Source organism: Phaenicophaeus curvirostris, chromosome 2, assembly GCF_032191515.1.
Source record: "Phaenicophaeus curvirostris isolate KB17595 chromosome 2, BPBGC_Pcur_1.0, whole genome shotgun sequence".
Lineage (NCBI taxonomy): Eukaryota > Metazoa > Chordata > Aves > Cuculiformes > Cuculidae > Phaenicophaeus > Phaenicophaeus curvirostris.
Window position 1 is genome coordinate 86,126,009 of NC_091393.1, and position 19,939 is coordinate 86,145,947.

Genomic DNA, 19,939 nt, shown 5'->3' on the forward strand with positions numbered 1-19,939 from the left:
GGCAGGGACGCCTCCCACCAGACCGGGCCGCCCAGTGCCCCATCCAACCCGGCCTTGAACACAGGGAGGGGGCAGCCACAAGTTCCCTGGGCAACCTGTGCCAGTGTCTCACCACTCATGGTGAAGGAATTCTTCCTTATATCAAGCCTAAATCTAACCGTCTCCAGTTTATACCCATTGCCCCTCATCCTATCGCCACAAGCCTTTGTGAAAAGTTCCTCCCCAGCTTTCCTGTAAGCCCCTTTCACAGAATCACAGAATGACTAGATTGGAAAAGACCCACAGGATTATCACGTCCAACCATTCCTACCAACCACTTTCACATACTGGCAGGTCACTATAAGATCTCCTTGGAGCCTTCTCCAGGCTGAACAAGCCCAACTCTCTCAGCCTGTCCTCATATGGGAGGTGCTACAGCCCTCTGATCATCTTTGTAGCCCTTCTCTGGACTCGTTCCAACAGTTCCATATCCTGCTTATGTTGGAGACTCCAGAACTGGACACAATACTCCAGGTGGGGTCCCACAAGAGAGGAGTAGAGGGGCAGAATCACCTTCCTCGACCTGCTGGCGATGCTACTTTTGATGCAGCCCAGGATACAGTTGGCCTTCTGGGTTGCAAGTGCACATTGCCGGCTCATGTCAAGCGTCTCATCGACCAGCACCCCCAAGTCCTTCTGTTTAGGGAAGCTTTCAATCGCATCATCAGAAGAGTTCTGTCGATCTAGAGAGAAGACATAGAATGCTGGTTGGAATGGACCTTTGCAGATCATCCTGTCCAAGCCCTTTGCAGGAGCAGGGAGAGCTTTCTGTTGCTCAGAGCCCCATCCAACCTGACCTTGAAGGTTTCCAGGGATGAGGCTTGTGCTACATCTCTGAGCAACTTGTTCCAGTATTTCACTGCCCTCGTAAAAGATTTGACTAGATATAAGGAAGAATGGGTAGACATAAGGAAGAATTTCTTCACAAGGAGAGCGGTGAGGCACTGGCACAGGTTGCCCAAGGAAGCTGTGGATGCCTCATCCCTGGAGGTGTTCAAGGCCAGGTTGGATGGGGCCTTGGGCAGCTTGATCTAGTGGGAGGTGTCCCTGCCCACGGCAGGGGGGTTGGAACTAGATGATCTTTAAAGTCTCTTCCAACCAAAACCATTCTATGGTCTTATGATTTCTTCCTTATATCTCGTCTAAATCTACCCTTCCTTAGTTTAAAGCCATTACTCCTTGTCTTGTCACAACAGGCCTTGGTAAGAAGTCTGTCCCCACCTTTCCTGTAGCCCCCCTTTAAGTACCGGAGGCTACCATGTGGTCTCCCCAGAGCCTTCACTTCTCCAGGCTGAACAACCCCAAGTCTCTTCACCTGTCTTTGTAGGAGAGGTGCTTCAGCCCTCCAATCATTTTTTGTGGCCTCCTCTGGACCTGTTCCAGTGGTTCCATATCCTTCTTACATTAAGGACTCCAGAGCTGGCTGCAGTACTTCAGATGGGGGTCTCACCAGAGCAGAGCAGAGGGGCAGGATCACCTTCCTTGACCTGCTGGCAACGCTTCTTGTGATGCAGCCCAGGATATGGTTGGCCTTCTGGGCTGTGAGGCCGCATTGCTGGCTCATGTCCAGCTTTTCGTCCATCAGCATCCCCAAGCCCTTCTCTCCAGGGCAGCTGTCAATCCCATCATCCCCCATCCTGTATTGAAATCAGAGATTGCCCCAACCCAGGTGCAATCCTGGCCTTTCCAGGCCACCTGGTCTTGCACCTGGTCTTGTTGAACCTCATGAGGTTCACAGAGGCCCACTTCTCTAGGTTGTCCAGGTCCCACTGGATGATATCCTGTACTTCTGGCATGTCAAACTTACCACTCAGCTTGGTGTTATCTGCAGACTTGCTGAGGGTGCACTCAATTGCTCTGTGTTGTTGGTAAAACTATTTAACAACACTGGTCCCAGTACAGACCCCAGTATCTCTCTACTGACCCCATATTTAGAAATGCCATATGGTAGGCAAACGGGGGATCAAACAGTAAAAGCATGGGGGTCACCCCTTTCATGTGGTCATATGTGTTTGAAAGGCATCAGCCTCACCAGGTGCACACTTTCAAGAGTAAAGGCTTGGCTGGCAAGCGTGTGGAGGTGAGGCAGGTAGCAGGGGACTCTGATGGCTCCTCCAGTGTGCTTCAGAAAGCAAAGGCCTGCAAGAACCAGCTATATCATGGACATTTGAAAGGTTGTGTGACCTTAATCCATGTTTGAGTGCAACTGCTATGGTGCTTTTGATAGTTTCTGCTGACCTGCTGTAGGGGGATAAGGAGGATGAGCTTTCTTTTGCACTTTTAGGTAAACTACACGCTTTCAAGGTCGTAAGACTTGGTTTTTTTAGTGATGTGTTGATTAACCACCTTGGCGCTTTCTGATTGGTGGCAGTGTAACAAGGATGACCAGGCATAAACTCTGCTATTGCCATTTCAATAGCCAGGTGCAGTGTGAGCCAGGAGGTGAGGTGAGCAGAAAGTTTTGCAGTTCATCATGAAGTATTTTGGCAAACCATAGAGGCACACCTGTTAGTCCTTAAAAATGTAGTGAAACCTTAGCCTCTTGAGGTAGTGTGTTATTACCTTCAGAATGGCCTGTGGGTTAAGTAGATGAAACATCAGTGTGTGTGTAATATGACGAGCATGCTGTGCTTGTATTTCTGTTTAAATTACTGTCCTGACTGCTATTTTCATATATATTTAGGCTATGAAATCCTAGGGCACCAGTTAAATGTAGACTGACAAACAGTGTGTTATGACACTCCTTCAAAACTTACGCAGCTGTATTTTTAATATATTTAGAAGCATTCTGCAGCTTGTCCAAGACATAAATAGAATGAAAAATCTGATAGTTGGAGATAGGAGAAAATTGCATGGTAGAGAGGAATGAAAGAAGTATCTTAAAATTTTTTACTGTGTCAGTTGCCCAATTGAATAACAAGGAATTGCAGCAAAGCAGTGCCACCATGAACAGGTCGGTATTGCCACTGCCTAGTGGTTGAGACACACCTTACTTTTCATTTCACTTGCAGCATGCAAAAATAATTGTGGTATTTGATACATCAAGGCTCTTTTTCAAATTAGATTAGCAGGAAAGCTTAATCATGATTATAGGACATATTTACTCATTCAATTACACTTATTTATAACACTTTAATTTATCTTGTCATCTTTCATGAGCATTGTAGGTTTTAAAGGCTATTATTACTGTGAAGCATCACTGAACAAAGGTGTTATGCAGCTTTGGGATAACTGTTCTGCACAGTTACGGCAACAAACCATGATCAAGCCTTTTCAAAGCTTATGGTTTGTCATTTGCTGCCTCTGAGTTGCAAGCTTGGAGGTACAAGATCTATTTGTGCCAACAAATAAAGCTTGATAGCAGGAACAAAGCAAAGAATAAAATTTCAGACCATGCAAATAGAGTATTCTAGGTCTGGAGGAATTTGTGTGGTTTTGTGTTTTTTTTTAAAAAGGAACTGTCAAGGCATAAGATTTATTATTTCTTTTCCCATTAAAAAACAAACAAAGGGCTATCTTTATCTTTTCCTGAGCAAAGAGGACTCCAAGGCTTCAGGAACTACATAGAAGCTTGTGAGAGAATAGGGGCACTGAACAAACATAAATTGAAAAGAGCTGAGTTACAATTCTGATGAATTATGGTAATTTATACGAGAGGAAGAATCTTTTATTGGGGTGTTTTTAGGTATATTAATTATACTGAAAGCTAGTGATAGTAACAATATAATTTAATGTCATTAAAAGAAAAAAACACAGCAAAAAATCCTTCTAATTGTGGTAGGCCTGAGTCAAGTACTCAGGAAGGGTCAGGAGATGATTCTGTTGTTTCTAGGAGTTTTCTGTTACTAGACGGTTTTTCCTTGTACTCGAAGAAGGAGGGGAAGGAGGGAACATGCTTGGAGTAAGAGCTAGAAAAGGCTTATAACTGTTTCCTGGAGCCAAACCTATAAAGCCAGTGAAGGACATTGTTGTAACCCATGAAAACAATGAAAATCATGGCTTCTTCTAAAACCTAGCCTTACTAACCTAAATGACTGTCCCAAATGAATTATCAGTATGTTAATAGCTGTGGAAAATTATAGGCAATATAAAAATAGCTTGACATTTTTCTTGAACTAACATATGGCTAAGTTCTGATGCTTATGTTTTTTTACAAGTTTCACTGCTGACATGTAACATCTCCAGAAGGAATTTATTATATTTCACAGCGTCAATAAAATGTCCTCCCACATCCTTGAAAACATATTCTGTTGCAATTGGTTTTTTTATTTTTTTCTGGGCTTAATGAAATAAATGGATTAATTTTTTACTTAAATGCTAAACAAATATACAAATGTAAATATGTGGGCTTATTTAAGTTTTCTAAAGCAAGTATATGGTAAGTGTGAGGTGCATTTTGTTCCTTAGGATAAGCTCTCGATCATAGTGCTCTCTGTTCCAACTGTTCTTTCACACTGACTCCATTCAGAAGAAACCAGGAGTTTAATTTACTTGTGAGCATTCTGATATTTTTTTTCATTTAAAATGGCTTTGCACTTTAAAATTAACTTTAGCTGAAAAGAGTATGTTGCAGAGTAATTTTAATGTCCAGCATGTGTACATATATAACATCCAGAATCACAGCTAAAGCAGTATATGAAGAATGAAGGCTCTAGCACTCCACGTTGAAAATTGCTTGCAGGTATGGTATGCTTACAGTTGGGGATTTTTTAGCAGATGAGTTAATCCACAGATGCTTCATTGATTATTACAGAGAGGTATATCTGATTTCTAGTTGATTATATTTACATTTAGTCTGTTTTGACAGAAGCAAGGATTTTGGTATGGAAGTAAAAATATCAAATATTTGGGTCTTTCCACACAACCCCTTTATTTCTTTTTCAGTATCATAGCACTATCTTCAGCATATCTGAAGACCACATCATTAGTATCCAGTCTTTATTGTTTGAGTGATAGTTGTCTTATACTTGCTTTCTTCATTATTAAGGTATTAAAATTAAATGCTGAATTTCTTTGACTCTTTTGTACCTTCCAGCTCTCTCCTGTCCTTCTCCCAGTTTTTTACATGCTGAAGGATCTGTCCACTGGTCTTAAGATCATCATGCCAGTTACCATGATCTGATAAAAATAAGCAGCTATCTTCAAATTTGTGGGTGGTTTCATCATTCATTGAAAATCAATGGCAGTGCCTTGACATAGAATTTATATGGCGTGGGTTTTTTTAGGTCTCTCCTTTCAGTGTACATCCTGGTGTAGTTTATTCTATGAAGTTCTTGTAAGCAGGTTTCTGCACAACTGTGGCTGCAGAGGTAGGAAGTGGCGTAGGGGGTGCTGTTTATGCACGCAGACTAGCGGTTCCTTTATCATACTAAACTATCCTCATACAAAACTACCCTCACCAAGCCAAACAAAAAATGTATTTTCATTAATATTTTAGGGTTTTTTAAGTTTTTAGCAAATGATCAATGTTCAAAATATGCAGATTTTGTAAAGTTGTTTTCCTGTCGGGGAGAAGTATATTTTGATGCCAACTTTTCCTGTTCCTTATTAGAAATAAAGCTCCCTGGCTAGGCTCCATCCTGAATGCTGTGTGTCACAGATATGAATGGTTGAGGTGGGTGGGGGAAATCAGTCCACAAAGAGCAAAGCAAGTTGTGTTCTGCATTTGAATACTGTCTGGCACAAAGGGATGTTGACCCAATGTTTCTAGTTACCACAGCATGGTACACAAGTAATAAGCAAACAAATCATGTTCTTTTTGGCCCAAGAGATAATTGGTATTTAGGGTCTTGTGAGATAATTTTGCTAGCATCAGCCAGATATTTACTGCCTGCTATCCAATTTGTTTTAAAACAAATGAGGGCACAGTCCCAGGGACAACAAGAGGCAGTTCCCTTCTTCAGAAATGTGAGCCTGCAACTAGCCAACAGCCTGCCAAAACAAATCCAGGCTTGGCTGCACTATTGGTGCCTGTGTTTCCTTTGCAGTGGGTTTGCAGCTTCTGAGTCATTTGGATGTCCACTCAGCTGCTGCAGCTGCAGGCATCTCCCAGGCAAGCTCTTTGCTCCATCTTGAGTGGCTTATAGTCTGCTGGAGCCTGGAGGGATATTCCTCAACCAGAATTTCCCAAAGAATGTTGCAGACATGATCGAGGCTTAACAAAACCACATTAACAGTATTCTCAGCAAGTAGTGAAACTGCTTTCTACTAATACATGGATGGGTGGTGTCTGCCTTTTAAAGCAGATTAGAGCTATGGTTGCTAACTGGTATGACTGGTTTTACATTGACTTGACAGTTGTTAGTAGGTCTGCTTTATATATCAGACACTATTTCAAAGGTGCTTACCCTGGATAGGAACTCACCTTGTCTATGGAGGTGCGAATTCAGGATTCTTAGGGAAAGTTTGAAGCTCTGTGGGAGGGTTTAACTCCATTGGAACTTTGCCTGTGGGAGGATGATAGTACTGGAACCACAATATTATCACAGTCTTTGGTAAAATTTCTGGACTCAGAATGAAGGATCCTTCATCAATTTAAACTGTATCTGGCAAGTTTGTTATGCCTTGTGATTTGGTTATGTATTTTGGTATTTCTCCTGTGTTCTCCCATATATGTTACTCAATATGAGTCTCAGGTTGTTAAACACTTCTGAACTGAGGAAAAAGCTATGAAAACATGAACCTTTAAGTCCAGACTTAAAAGAAAAAATCCCCAAGATTCTTATTTTAAAACTCTCATAATTTTGACTCATTTTTAAAATTCTGATTTACGAATTAGGAGCACTTGAAATTAACAGGAATGCTTTAGTGAGATTACTGCTCTGGAGTTCATAAACGAGAGTACCCAGATCTGTGCTGCCCCATTCTGCATTCATGTTTATGTGAATTTGGAGTGTTAAACTTACCACACTCTCAAATAACATAGCTGTGCTAGCAAGCTCCCTTGTTTTCTTCGTAGAAATGCAAGCTATCCAATGAAAGTATCTTGTGTCAATCTGGAGTACTTTTGCCAGTATAAATTGGAAGTCTGAAAGAGGTCTTTGGTCATAAATATATTGGCAAGACTTTATACAGTCACAACAAAATCAAAATTTGCTTTCTTTATGCTAAAATCTGTTTTTTATTAAATGACTGTCATTCTGGAGTGACTCCCTCTGGTTGACTCAAAGTTAAGTTGAACCCAACAAAAGAGTCTTTTGGACTCACAACACTGTAAAGATAGACAATGGAAATGGCAGAAATTGCTTTTTAATCTGTAAATAGAAAATATCTGAGTTCACACTGTGTTTGGTTATTTTACCCTTTCTGATCTTAGGCAGGTAAAGTGTAGATGTTTATATCAACACTGGAAATGTATAATATGGAACTTCCTTACAAACCTATATGTTGCTTTCCTCTGCTTTCATATCAGTAGGACTTTGCTTGTATGGCTTCCACATTTTGGCATTTATTTATCAAAACTGAGGCATAGCTGCAAGTATGGGGTTTTTTTTGTGCCAGCTTACGTGATGCCATAAAGCAGCATTTTTCATTTTTCAGCACTTATTAGCTCAGCTCCTCAACCATGCAGCACCACGCCCTGATGTGAAACTTACAGAGGGATAATTCTGACAGGTGTACATTGGCCTAAATTTATAACATTTAATTTGGGAACATAAGTACTGTGTTCACATTTCCAGTACAGTATTGTGATTATTTGACATGACCAGCCACCAAGACCTCTGGAAGACTGGGAAACAGAGAGTGTCCTAAGGATATGTAGTTCCACTTTCATGCAGTGGATTAATGGAAATTCCATTTCTTTAAATTGAATGTGCTATATTTTAATATTTTAGAGTTAGTGCACCAAATTCTTCCAAAAGGGAGTGTCCAGCGTGTTTATGTATACATATATATAATATTAGTATTGATATAAGCTGAATGGTGCAACAATGTACTTGAGGCTTTTAGGATATCATTTGTGATGCCTTAAGATAAAAAGCTGTAGTATATCTTTTTAATCACAGACCAGATATGGTATAAGGACATACAATACACAACAACACATTTTTTTCTGCATTAAAATTTATGATGCATAGTGACTGTCTTATATGCAGTTGCTATGTTTTAATTATTTTTTTGAAATGAAATAAGTCCCAAAAGACTAGTTCTGTAATCTCTGATAATAAGTTCTGGGTGTACTATTTTTTCTGTGTGCTAAGGGCAAAATCTATGGTTGGTCCTTACTATATCTGCATGATTTCCCAGGCATGTGAGAACTGCAAAACTGGGCCACCTGTGGATAATTGGATGACTCCATTCTCAGTCAATTAACACAGAGAAAATTATGTAGAAAATTAAATAATTAGATGCTCAGACAATGTGAAATATGTACATTACATTTGTGTAACATAATATGTTTTCAGGAACAATTGCAAAGAGATCTAGTCATAAAGTATGTGAACAAATCCAGCTCTAATTTTTATGTATTATATGAGTGCAGATTGCTCACTGTTGTCTTGAGATGTTGCCTCTATCAGATGTCTGTCAATTACAATAAAATTTGATATGTTAATGACATTAGACCCGTATTGCTTTAAAAGAACTGACACCAAAATACTTAAGTTTTTGAATTAAGAAGATTGTTGTCCATATTTCTATGTTTTCCATTATGCAAAGTTTAGCCAGTATTTTCAACTTAATTGTATATTTTTTCAAAGGGAATTACTCAGTTGAATAAACCCTGCTGTAAGTTGGTCCTGTCCAAAAGAAAGCCAGCATTACGTGAGAGCAATTACTTTTCTTGGTCCTTAGCATAAACCATGTGCTATTGGGAGGTTCTGCACGTTTCTATATACTAATTATTCTTCCCTTTGCTGTATGGTAGATGCTGTTTTGCTGTATAAATTGACTCAGGAATCTGTGTGGTTTTGTGATGTGCTAGTTGCCATCTGCTCTGGAGATACTCCCATGCACTTTTGTTGTTGCAGCAGCTATAGTGTTTTCAAATGTTCATACTATGAAAATATAATGTGATTGGGCTTGGATAGGTGCCTTAAGCAGACCACCCATCATATTTATTTTGCTGCCAGTCAGAACAGGCAAACTCTTGAGCAAAATGTAGTAGTGCTTTGAACTTTGCAGATGGACAGTGAATAATTTGTGGTTGCTTTTAAAAAAGATATTGTCAGTCCTAAAAAAAATTCTGCTTAACTAAAAGCCACCAGTACGATCCAAATTTTCAAAGCTAACTATTTCATTTGTTTTTATTATTCACTTTTGCAATTCTTTTCACATAACAATTCAGTTCAAATGTCTTATTTTTGGTAGCAGAGAAAAAAACCTTAAAGAGTAAGCTGGAACATTATACATTTATTAATATTATTACTCTAAGTCAAATGCAGAGTAAGCAGCTATATTTGTTTATGTTTATAATTGTCTGGGTTTGGTGCAAAAGGTACATCAAAGATTATGTATATGGATAGGAATGTTTAATGTGGACGCAGATGCTTTGATATAACGAGGACACTGAAGTTTAGATATGCTTAAAACATGAACATACTTGGAAATCACTTATTTTAAATCCACTAGGAACGTTTTATTGCTGCCAGTTCTAGAAAAATAGCAGTCATGGTTCAAACCACTAATACTAACTGTATACACAATAATATACACTCATGCATATGTTGTTAACCTATCTGATGTCTTGTTTTTACCTTAATAGTAAGCAAAGGCTTAACCTTTTCAAGCATTAAGGACTGGAGGTGACTGATATAAAATTCCTGGGTAGAAAGCTAGTAGTTGAAATAGATTGAAATTTAAGCATCACACTAAACAAGAGCTTTATCATTGCAGATTTGAAAATTATTTAATATTTGTTAAAAAAAATAAAAACTTTTGGTAACTGATATCACTTACCAGAAATAGTATAGCACAGTGGGAAAAAAAAGGACGAAGTGAAAAATAAGAAAGCAGAAAGTCAGGTTCTTGTTTTCCAAAAGGTTAGATGCAATTGATTGTAATTCACTTAAATGATGGCACTGAAAGATTAGCATTAGATTAGAACTTTGCTTGTGGCTGCTCCAGCAAAAATATGAGACTTGGAGTTTAATTCTGAGGTGACCATAAAAAGAAGCAGCTTGTTTTCACATGAGTGTTCAGTAGTCATTCTTAAAAAGAAAAAGTGAGCTATAGAAATGGGCTTTTACATGAAGATTTTCATAAGGATCAGGTGGATCTTCAAGGATCTTCAGAACCCTAGCCACTATTTGGACTTAATGTTAGCTGATGTTGTACGAGAGAATAAGAAAAGACTTAGGCATTGGTTGGTTGTTTCTGAAAGAGAGATAGCAATGACAATTATTACTAAGAAAAATGGAGTCTCAAGAGAGGATAGCCTAATGGCATGGCTGTTAGCTACCTCCAAAAAGATGGTCTTATATCCTTGGTGAACTGTTCAAATTACTTAAGAACAGTGAATTTTCCCAGATGGGTGAAAGAGAAACATAATAATGTCTGCCTTTAGAATGATGACAGAAATAGCTGAGAAAATTATACCTCAATTATTTTGATTGATCTCTTAATAAACTCTGCATGCAGTCTATCTGTCTTTGCTAGAAAAGAGGTCAGGAAGAAAAAAAATCATTTTTTTAAGAAGAGGACAAGGATGAACTTGAGGTAAAGTTTTTTTCAGATGAGTGTATTTCTTTATTAGAAATACCGTGGAAGCAAAAGCAGCTGTCGAAGTTGTTTTTTTCAAGTTATTTAATCTAAAATACTACAGTAAGATGATGAACGAGAAAATACTAAAGTACTCAAACAGCAGTGTGAATGTGTAAGGATTTGAGCTTAGCTTCAGTTGCTAATCATGATATGGCTTTAATATCACTTTTTTTTTTATTCAGATGCAGAGAATGAAAAATTACTGAGGTCCATAATGTGGTGCAAGCACTTATCATCTATATACATAGGTACAATTGTGTCAGTAAGATGGGCGCAACTCAGATTCTGCTGTATTTCATGTGTACACCTGATATTTTTGGATGTGCTCTCATGGTGCCTGGAAGCACAAATTGTTCTTGTACTTCAATTAAAGAAACACCACAGGTTTGAACCCTTGTATTTTTTTCAAAGATGGTTAGTCCCAATTAATTTATAAGTGGAAATGGTCTAGAGACCATTGATGTAATGAAGAGACTCTTCTCATTGCACCAGTGAATTGACAAAATAGTTCAGAAAAGTAATTAATGAATTGTAACTACTGAAAGGATTTTGCAAGCCAGGTGAAAGCTGCAAAACAAAAATGAATTGACCTGCTATATCTCATTCAAATTGATGTCACAGGCAGTGAGCTTGAGAAGATAGGACTCCATAGCCATGGAACATGGAAAATAAATACTTTTGTCACATCATCGCGTTCCCTTTCTTTTGTTCTGTAAGATCATATATGAACTTATCTCTGCTGGCTGAATACAGAAATTATAGTTTTAAGAGGAATCTCACTTTTGTTTTAATAGAATCGGCCACAAGAAATTTCCACAGAAAAGTACTGGAAACACTTGCCTCTCTCATCATGGTTTGATTAGCTCAGAGTAGTGAAATTGCATTTTATTGTCCTCAAGTGGGTAACTGGGAGATACACAGTAAGAATCTCAGAGTACATGCAGTTGTTATGTATTTTGTGCCAATGCTTAAGAATGCAGAGTTTTATTCTTTTTAATTAAGACATTAAATAAAATACTAGTGAGTAGATTTTGGGGTGAAATTCTCTGCTACTCCTCTCTGACCTGGTCATTGCCATACTGTATGGTAACTACCGAAAATACTAAATGAAATTGCTGGGCAAAAATTTTTTGCTGTTTGTTGCATTGTGTGACCATTTGTAATTCTGAACTTCAGTTTTAGAAAGCCTTCAGAAATCTGGGCCACTATGATACTTTCTAATCAGCTGAACTGGTTTAATATCAGAGACTTTGTGATAATGATGTAGAAGAATTACTGGTTTAGACACCCTTACTTCTCATTTTTAACATGTTTTTTCAGCCTTTTGACACGTAAGTATGGGGTGTGCGGCTTTACTAAAGCTTTCAGTTTTACTGTATTTATTAAGGGAGAGCAAGAAGACTGGGTGGTGCTCAAGTTCTCCAGTGTCTTCTCCTGTCAAAAAGCTGGAGGAGGAGGTAGGAGAGTGTCATTACTTACTGCAAGTCAAAATTGTAGATTTTGATCTAATGTATGTGGCATACAAATATAACTCCTTTTTGATATGGTTTTGTTTCGTAGCAGCATAGAAAACACCCATCAAAGTTTTTAATATTGAAGCAAAACTTTCAGTGGATGAAGTATTACCCTAATATTGTATCAGAATGGGAAACCTGCAGTTTGCATGTCATCCATGTGCCAGAACATCTGATAACACTATAACAAGATCTGTTTTACCAAGCTGGCTCTCATACATAAAAGCTGTGACTTAAAATTATTTCCCCCTTATAAAATTACTAGTGATTCTTTTTTCTTAATGCTAGTGTTGTTATACTTGTTTCCTAAGGGTATCTAGGTGTTTTCACTGGAATAATGCATTTTTAAGGCATTTATTTTCTGCATGCCAAATTCATTGAATTAATCACTATATGCAAACACAGCTCAGTGCTGTCCAGGGGCAGTAATAACATGCAGGTTCTCAGTGGCTGGTTTCCAAGCTGGCAGAAGGCAATAGGGAGTGACAGCCATCAGCATCTTCTTCTGCTTTGGCCGTGGGACATGGGGTGAGAGCTGTTGGCACATTTGGGCCAAAACACAGCACAAACCCCGACATCCGTAGTGGGTGATAATTAGAAATCATTGAAGCAAAGCAATAATGAAACAATGTTGCTTCTTGCCCTAAGACACAGTCTGTTGAGAACAACGTGAAAACATCTTGTGAAGGCTGAGAAGAGAAACTTGGACTGAGAGTTGTCCTGTGAGTAAACAAAGGTTTGTTGTCCAGCATGTTTGGGCGATAACTGAACATGTGAGCTTGTTCCTCAATGCAAAAATTAACAGAGCAGAGAGAGAGAGAGAGTAGAGACCTGGACATGTCCAGGTGTCTTCCTTTTATTTTTGTTACAGTTACCTCATCCCTTCATCTTAGTGTTTTATAGTTTTATTTGCAGGATGAAAATACTTAAAGCACTGTTGCAATTTGGTTTTATTGCCTAGTGTGACCACTTATTCCAGGTGTTTATTTATCTTTGTAAAAAAAGGTTCTTACTGGATTTTATTTGTGTTTATGTTTAGAATACTTCTGCTACATTTCATGGCTGTTGGGCCTCTTGGATGGGTGGATGTTTTACCACGTACATCATTATCACTTCCTTCATTATTTTGTACACATTTATTAAATCATCCTAAATGTTTTTCATCGTCACTGAAAATAAGCTTAACACATAACAGGTGTGGAACCAAACAGGGAGAGAGAGCTTGAAAGAAAAGTACTAGTTTATCCACGGCAGTGCAGTACCTGTCTCCATCAAACCATTAAACAGCATGAGCATGTATTGATGCCAAGGGGATATGGCCTTCCTAGCCCACTCCCTCTGCAAATTCTCCTCTGCATAAGTGCCTTGCTTTGAAGGTCCATATGACAGAAGGGAGCCATGTAAAGCAAGTAGGTCTTCCAGGTCCAAGAATTGTAGGTCACTGATTCTGACTGTCATTCATTCCTCTTCATAGCCTTTTATGTTATACTAAGACTTAATATTGTCTTAATGCTTAGCACCCATTTTTCCTTTCATGGACATAAAGTGTAAAAATAAGTAGGGAGTTACCTAGGTGTTGCTGAGCTGCCTTGGGATTTCTCTGGAGTAAAGGGTGTTAAAACACGGTTATAGTGGGTTTATAGCACCTTGCTACCTGGCATCAAGTTGGGCTGAATTTAGTAAGTGATCAGAAAACAGCTGACTCCCAAATTCACAAATACCAGAAAGGTTGCCTTTAAGGTCACTGTAGCCAGGTGAAATTTGCCAGAGTTTTGTAGCTTCTCTTAGAATCACGGCAGCCTGAACCAGCCTCATGGTTACAAACAGGAGAAAAGGTGGACAAAGTGGCACACATTGTCCTGCCTTTTCTATCTTGGCCTCCACTTGGTGCAGAAGAGGACTTGCCCCTAAAAGAACAGAGAGATACATTTGAATAACTGTAGGAATGGGCTCTAAATCAGGAACAGTAATATAATCCTTGTTTTTTCCCTTTCTTCTCTATCCTATTATTAGACCATTTCCTTTGTCCCTGTTTCTGATTTTTTGTTCATTTTTAGGAGACCACTATTATATTTCCCTTTTTCTTTAATGTGACTATATCTAAAGAGCCCATTGTTGTCAGTTGAAATATTTATGTAGTTTAGCATTCAGTAACTCCATTTGCTCCTTTAATTTGATCCTTTAACTTACTCCTGCTTATTTTTACATACAGTACCTCCAAATCCTCTGCACCAGATTTGTTTATCTTTTTTAAAAGCTTTCAGCTCTCTGCTTGTAAAACTCTTCGCATGTCATTCCTTACCTAACCACAATGGCCTATGTTGCACTTTTCCCTGTTTAGATTGAAGTGGGAAGAGTTTCAGCTGCACTCTTTCCAACAGTTGCTTAATCATTTCCCACTTTTCCCCTAGTAGCTTTTCCACAGTTAGTAGAAATCCAATCAAAAGTACTTTCCACTCTCTTTAAAGTCAGCTACTTTATTTCTCTTATGCTTTCTGGTAATGTTCTGTGCTCACCCTTGAAATATCTCGGCCATCTCATGTATTTTGAGCAAATGTTATATATATATAGTGTATGTGAGTAAATAACATGTATGCATGTGCACACACACAACTATATTCAGCCTTTTTTTCTTTCTTTCCTCACTTTTGCTTCCAAACTGCTTATATCCCACTGTTGTGTTTTGGGGTAGGTTGTGGTTTTTTTTAAAGCCGTTGCACTATTTTCTTAGTGTAGCAAAACTATTAGTGGGATATTGAGGCATCTGATACAAGGCATTTGTCCTATCCTTGGAGACATCTGACTAACTGGACAATGTGGTGTGAGTTCTGGCATGGGCCAGCACCCCAGATGTTTTGGTGGTATGTAGGACAGTGAGAAAGGAGTGATGTTAGGCTAAGGAGGGAGAGACTGTAAACAGAAAAAGTTGGGTTTGTTTTTCCTAAATCGATGAGTGCAGGACTGAAGCTGCCATTCAGAGCAGAAGTCTCAGAGAGGTACGGAAGGCTGCCTGGTGGATAGACTGTCTCATAATCCGTTCCCTGATTATCTGTCACTGTCACACTGCTGCTCTCCCCCAACCCCCTGTCATAAGTTTCTGGAATTCAAAAAAGTCTCTACAAGAGAAACACATTTCATGCTTTATACTAGCATGAACTGAAAAAGTATTAGCTAATCAATCCTTTCAAAATCCTTGGGCTTAATTGAGCTCTGTGTGGCTCCAGTTTTATGCTGGTTCAGATCCAGCTATTTCACTGGCATAAAAGAGGATGAATCAGGCACTTGAAGTATTGTTTAATAGACTGGTTGTGTAGAACGGCCAACTGGAGCAGAGGCATGAGGTAACTTGAGTCAAGATTTTCTGCTCTTGTACTTATGCTCAAGGCCATGCTTCCACATCAAGGGCATATAGTGGGATATGCAGTTTGGTCAAAGCCAAAAGCCGTGGGTTAGCTTTTCAGCTGGTTTTAACTGGCACGGCTCCTGTGAAACCAAGTTGTAATTCATGGAGCAATTCCAGTAATTCCAGTTTTATATTCACTGGGGGAAACCTGGCCACTGGTAACAGCTCCCAAACTCATGTAGCATTTGTTTATTTTCTCCACCCAGATAGTGCCTCCAACCCAGTTTTATTTCCACGTGAAGACATTGCTGCACATTTCCCTTCTAAATCCAGCCCCCAATGATGCTTCTCTGCAATGAGTTCTTCCTTGCTAATTTTGAGGTGTTGACCTGAGAACTAGTTGGGTGTAAGTGCAGTGCCTCCAAACAACCTGTGAAGACCTGAGCACAACTGCAGTAAGTGAATATATCTGTGTTAGTAACTGGAAAGAAACACTGTACAAAAAGGAGAATAGAAAGATGCTAGGACCAATAATAGAACATGCCCCAGTGTATGAGCTTGGTTGAGGGAGCAGGATTCTCTGTGTATGAATTAATTAACCTGCTGGCATAAAACCAAATGACGTATATTTTATTTTGAGACTTTTCTGTTAAGAAAATAACCAAAATATGATGGTGGAATAGTGTATGTCTAAAGAGTAAATGTATATGTGCTGCATTTTATTTCTCATGTAGCCTTTATTACTAAGTGTTAAATGGGTTGTCCTGGAACTATACAGGGACTAGAGCTTTCTGAGCAAGACAAATTTTGAAAGAGCTACCTTATGAAATATACAATAATAATACAATAACTACAGTATCTAGGCAGATCAGGGTTGTCTTATAATATTATGAGCAGGTATTTAAAAACTGCAATGATTTATTTGTTTATTTGAACTTCTGGTGTTTATTTTTCCTATTTTTTTTTAAAGTAGTGTGGCAGTGGTGCTTTTATAACAGAAATAATGTCAACAGAAGGCTAAAGAGCACGTGCCTGTAGAACATCTGCTCTGTGAAGCCGCTTGAAAAATAACCACTCAGTAGCAAGATAAGAAAACATCTGTGAAGCACTGGGAAGAATATTAGCAGTGGGAGGAGGTAAGGAAGGACAAGTGAGGTTGGACCTAGATCAGCGACAGACATCTACCAAATGCCAATGGCAGGACCTCTGTTATTTTTTCATGATTACATCTATATTTAACATTAAGGCTTTGTTAGAAGCAGAGAGGGATATGGCGAGGGGAAAACTGAGTAGGGTGGCTATCGTGTTATGAGGTGTAAGGCCAAAGCCCCAGCTCCCCATCCTTATCCAGGCAGCTGGGGCATAGGGGAGGGAGGGAGGAAGGGAGGGAGTACACTGCCGGACAGGTTTGGGGCAGGCACTGGAGCACTTTGCAAGATCAGAATCTGGTGTGTGTGTGTGTACAGCCTGCTCCTTGTTTTCCTTTGTTGTGCTTTACATGTTGGATGAATCACACAAGATTTTATTAGAAAAACATTGTTCTTATTAAAATAGTTTATAAACAGGCCATTTGCTTTCACACATCTGTTCAAAGATTTTTTTTAACACTAGCCAGTGTTTTAACCATTAACCATTGAGCAGACGGTTAGCTTTAATTAATGTGCAGATTATGCTTCCTTTTAAAACTGGGATAGTGTTTATTCAGTCATACCAATCCTCAGCAACTTTTAACAAAGAACACACGCTACTGAGACATTTCCCACAACATACCATGGCCTCAAAATCCCATTGGTTTGCTATAGAGTAAACAGTCAGGAATTCCTGGAAATTAAAAAACAAAAACCACATGGACGGTAGGAGAAAATTAAATTAGTGAGCCTAGGTAGAAATAAGTAAGATTTTCAGGCATTCACTCTGTTTCTAATCTTATTTATTCCTTTTCTGGTATTAATCAACCTCTTACATTTCCCTTTGGGCCTGGCGTTTTCCATTACAAATTTAAGGATACTGTAGAATGACAACTTCAACATCCTATACGTTTTATATTATTTTTCTAAATACTACATGCAGGAGTTTATATGTATTTGTAAAGAGTACATGTATGAGAAAGAGCTAAGTATAGATAGATGGAAGTGTATGTCTCTGTGTTTAGAGAGGTGAGATGCTGGCAAATTGGTGCACAAGTTCATTGTGAGATGCTCAGTCTATAGAAAAAAACAAACTCAATCTTTTATTGCTGGTTACAGATTATGTTGAGGCTCTGGAACGAGTCCAGAGAAGAGCAACAAAGCTGGTGAGGGGGCTGGAGAACAAGTCTTACAAGGAGTGGCTGAGAGAACTGGGGTTGTTTAGCCTGGAGAAGAGGAGGCTGAGGGGAGACCTCATTGCCCTCTACAACTACCTGAGAGGAGGTTGTAGAGAGGAGGGTGATGGCCTCTTCTCCCAAGTGACGGGGGACAGGACAAGAGGGAATGGCCTCAAGCTCTGTCAGGGGAGATTTAGGCTGGGCATTAGGAAAAAATTCTTCATGGAAAGGGTCATTGGGCACTTGCACAGGCTGTCCAGGGAGGTGGTTGATTCAGCTTCCCTGGAGGTGTTTAAGGCACAGGTGGATGAGGTGCTAAGGGGCATGGTTTAGTGTTTGATAGGAATGGTTGGACTTGATGATCCGGTGGGTCTCTTCCGACCTGGTTATTCTATGATTCTATGATTCTAATAGATCTTGAAATGGAAGAAAGGAGAAATTACAGCTAAGAGCCAGGCATAGGAGTCAGGATGTTTTGTCACCCTGAACAAATCAAATTTGGTCATATTCCAAAAAATGGAGCAAATAATTCCAGCTTATTCAAAGTGCTCTGAATTTAACTGGGTAGGAATCCCCACTAGGAAAATGTTGGACATAACTTAATGAGTATAATGTTTGAGCACCACCTCATTTCAGCATGGTCCATCCTAATGAGGGAGAGTCCTGTGAATTATAACTTGAGTGCTGCATTGTAAACTAGAAAGTTGATGGCTGCAGCATTTTAAAAAGAAGGGCAGGTACTCACCATTTATTGAAAATCACACCTCTTTCAGACGTCTCCAGCTGGGACGGCAAATGGTAAGACAATTAAAACAAGACTCTTTGGGAAAAAAATGTTGTGATTCTGTAGAACACAAGTTATATTGATCATTTGTTGGTTTTGATAAGTTGAAGATCACAACGTTACTAGATTTTCTGGCTGACGTACTCAGTACAGCAAACCCACATTTAGGCCTCAGTTTGCAACCTGATTTGCCCAGATAGACCTTTCTGTTCCTGAGAACTACTAATTCATTTGGCCACATGATAGAAGTTGGCCTTCACCTAAATTAAATATGTAAACTCCCATCATCTTCTATCTAAAGAGGTTTTCCAAATTCAGATGTTTTCTTTGTCTACCTCCAGATGTTTTCATCTCTCTGATCTGCTGGTGAATGGTGAAGATGATGTTTTGGAGGTGGACTGTGAACATTTAACTGTTTTAGAGGCACAACATATAGCTAGGATAGTATGTGCCTTTACAGTCTTAAGGTGATGCCAGTTCAACTTAGGTTTCAAATTGACAAAATTGTCCTCTTACTAAACTCTATTTAAACTTTTAGGTTGTTTCATGCCTTTTTGCTAATTCAGTCTCTTGTGCAAGTTAAAGCAGATTTAAGAGTGTCCAAACAACGAGCTATGCCAGTTTAAGTTGTTTTTTCAAAATATGTATAGCTCTGCTGAGTAAGGTTTTGCATAGAGTTAGGAACATGAACAGTAAAATATCAGAGCCTTGCTAGCCCGACTGGACAGTCACAAGTCTATGGGGCCGGACGGGATTCACCCTAGGGTACTGAAGGAGCTGGCGGATGTGCTGGCCAAACCCCTTTCCATCATCTTCCAACAGTCCTGGAAGACTGGGGAAGTCCCACTGGACTGGAGGCTGGCTGATGTTGTGCCCATCTACAAAAAGGGCCGCAGGGAGGACCCAGGAAACTACAGGCCTGTCAGTCTGACCTCAGTGCCAGGGAAAGTCATGGAACAGGTGATCTTGAGTGCTATCATGAAGCACATGCAAGAGAACCGGGTGATCAGGCCCAGTCAACATGGGTTCACAAAAGGCAGGTCTTGCCAGACTAACCTGATCGCCTTCTATGACAAAGTGACCCGGCTACTGGATGAGGGAAAGGCTGTGGATGTGGTCTTCCTGGACTTCAGTAAAGCCTTTGACACAGTTTCTCACAGCATTCTGCTTGAGAAACTGTCAGCCTCTGGGCTGGACAGTCGCACACTCTCCTGGGTGGAAAACTGGTTGGATGGCCGGGCCCAGAGAGTGGT

The 19,939-nt window shown here is 39.5% G+C and overlaps 1 protein-coding gene across 1 annotated transcript in view; it reads left to right on the plus strand.

Moving 5' to 3' along the window:
• The window catches only part of EPRS1 (glutamyl-prolyl-tRNA synthetase 1), a 431,857-nt gene that overhangs the window by 346,148 nt on the left and 65,770 nt on the right, over positions 1 to 19,939 (plus strand). The window lies entirely within an intron of this gene.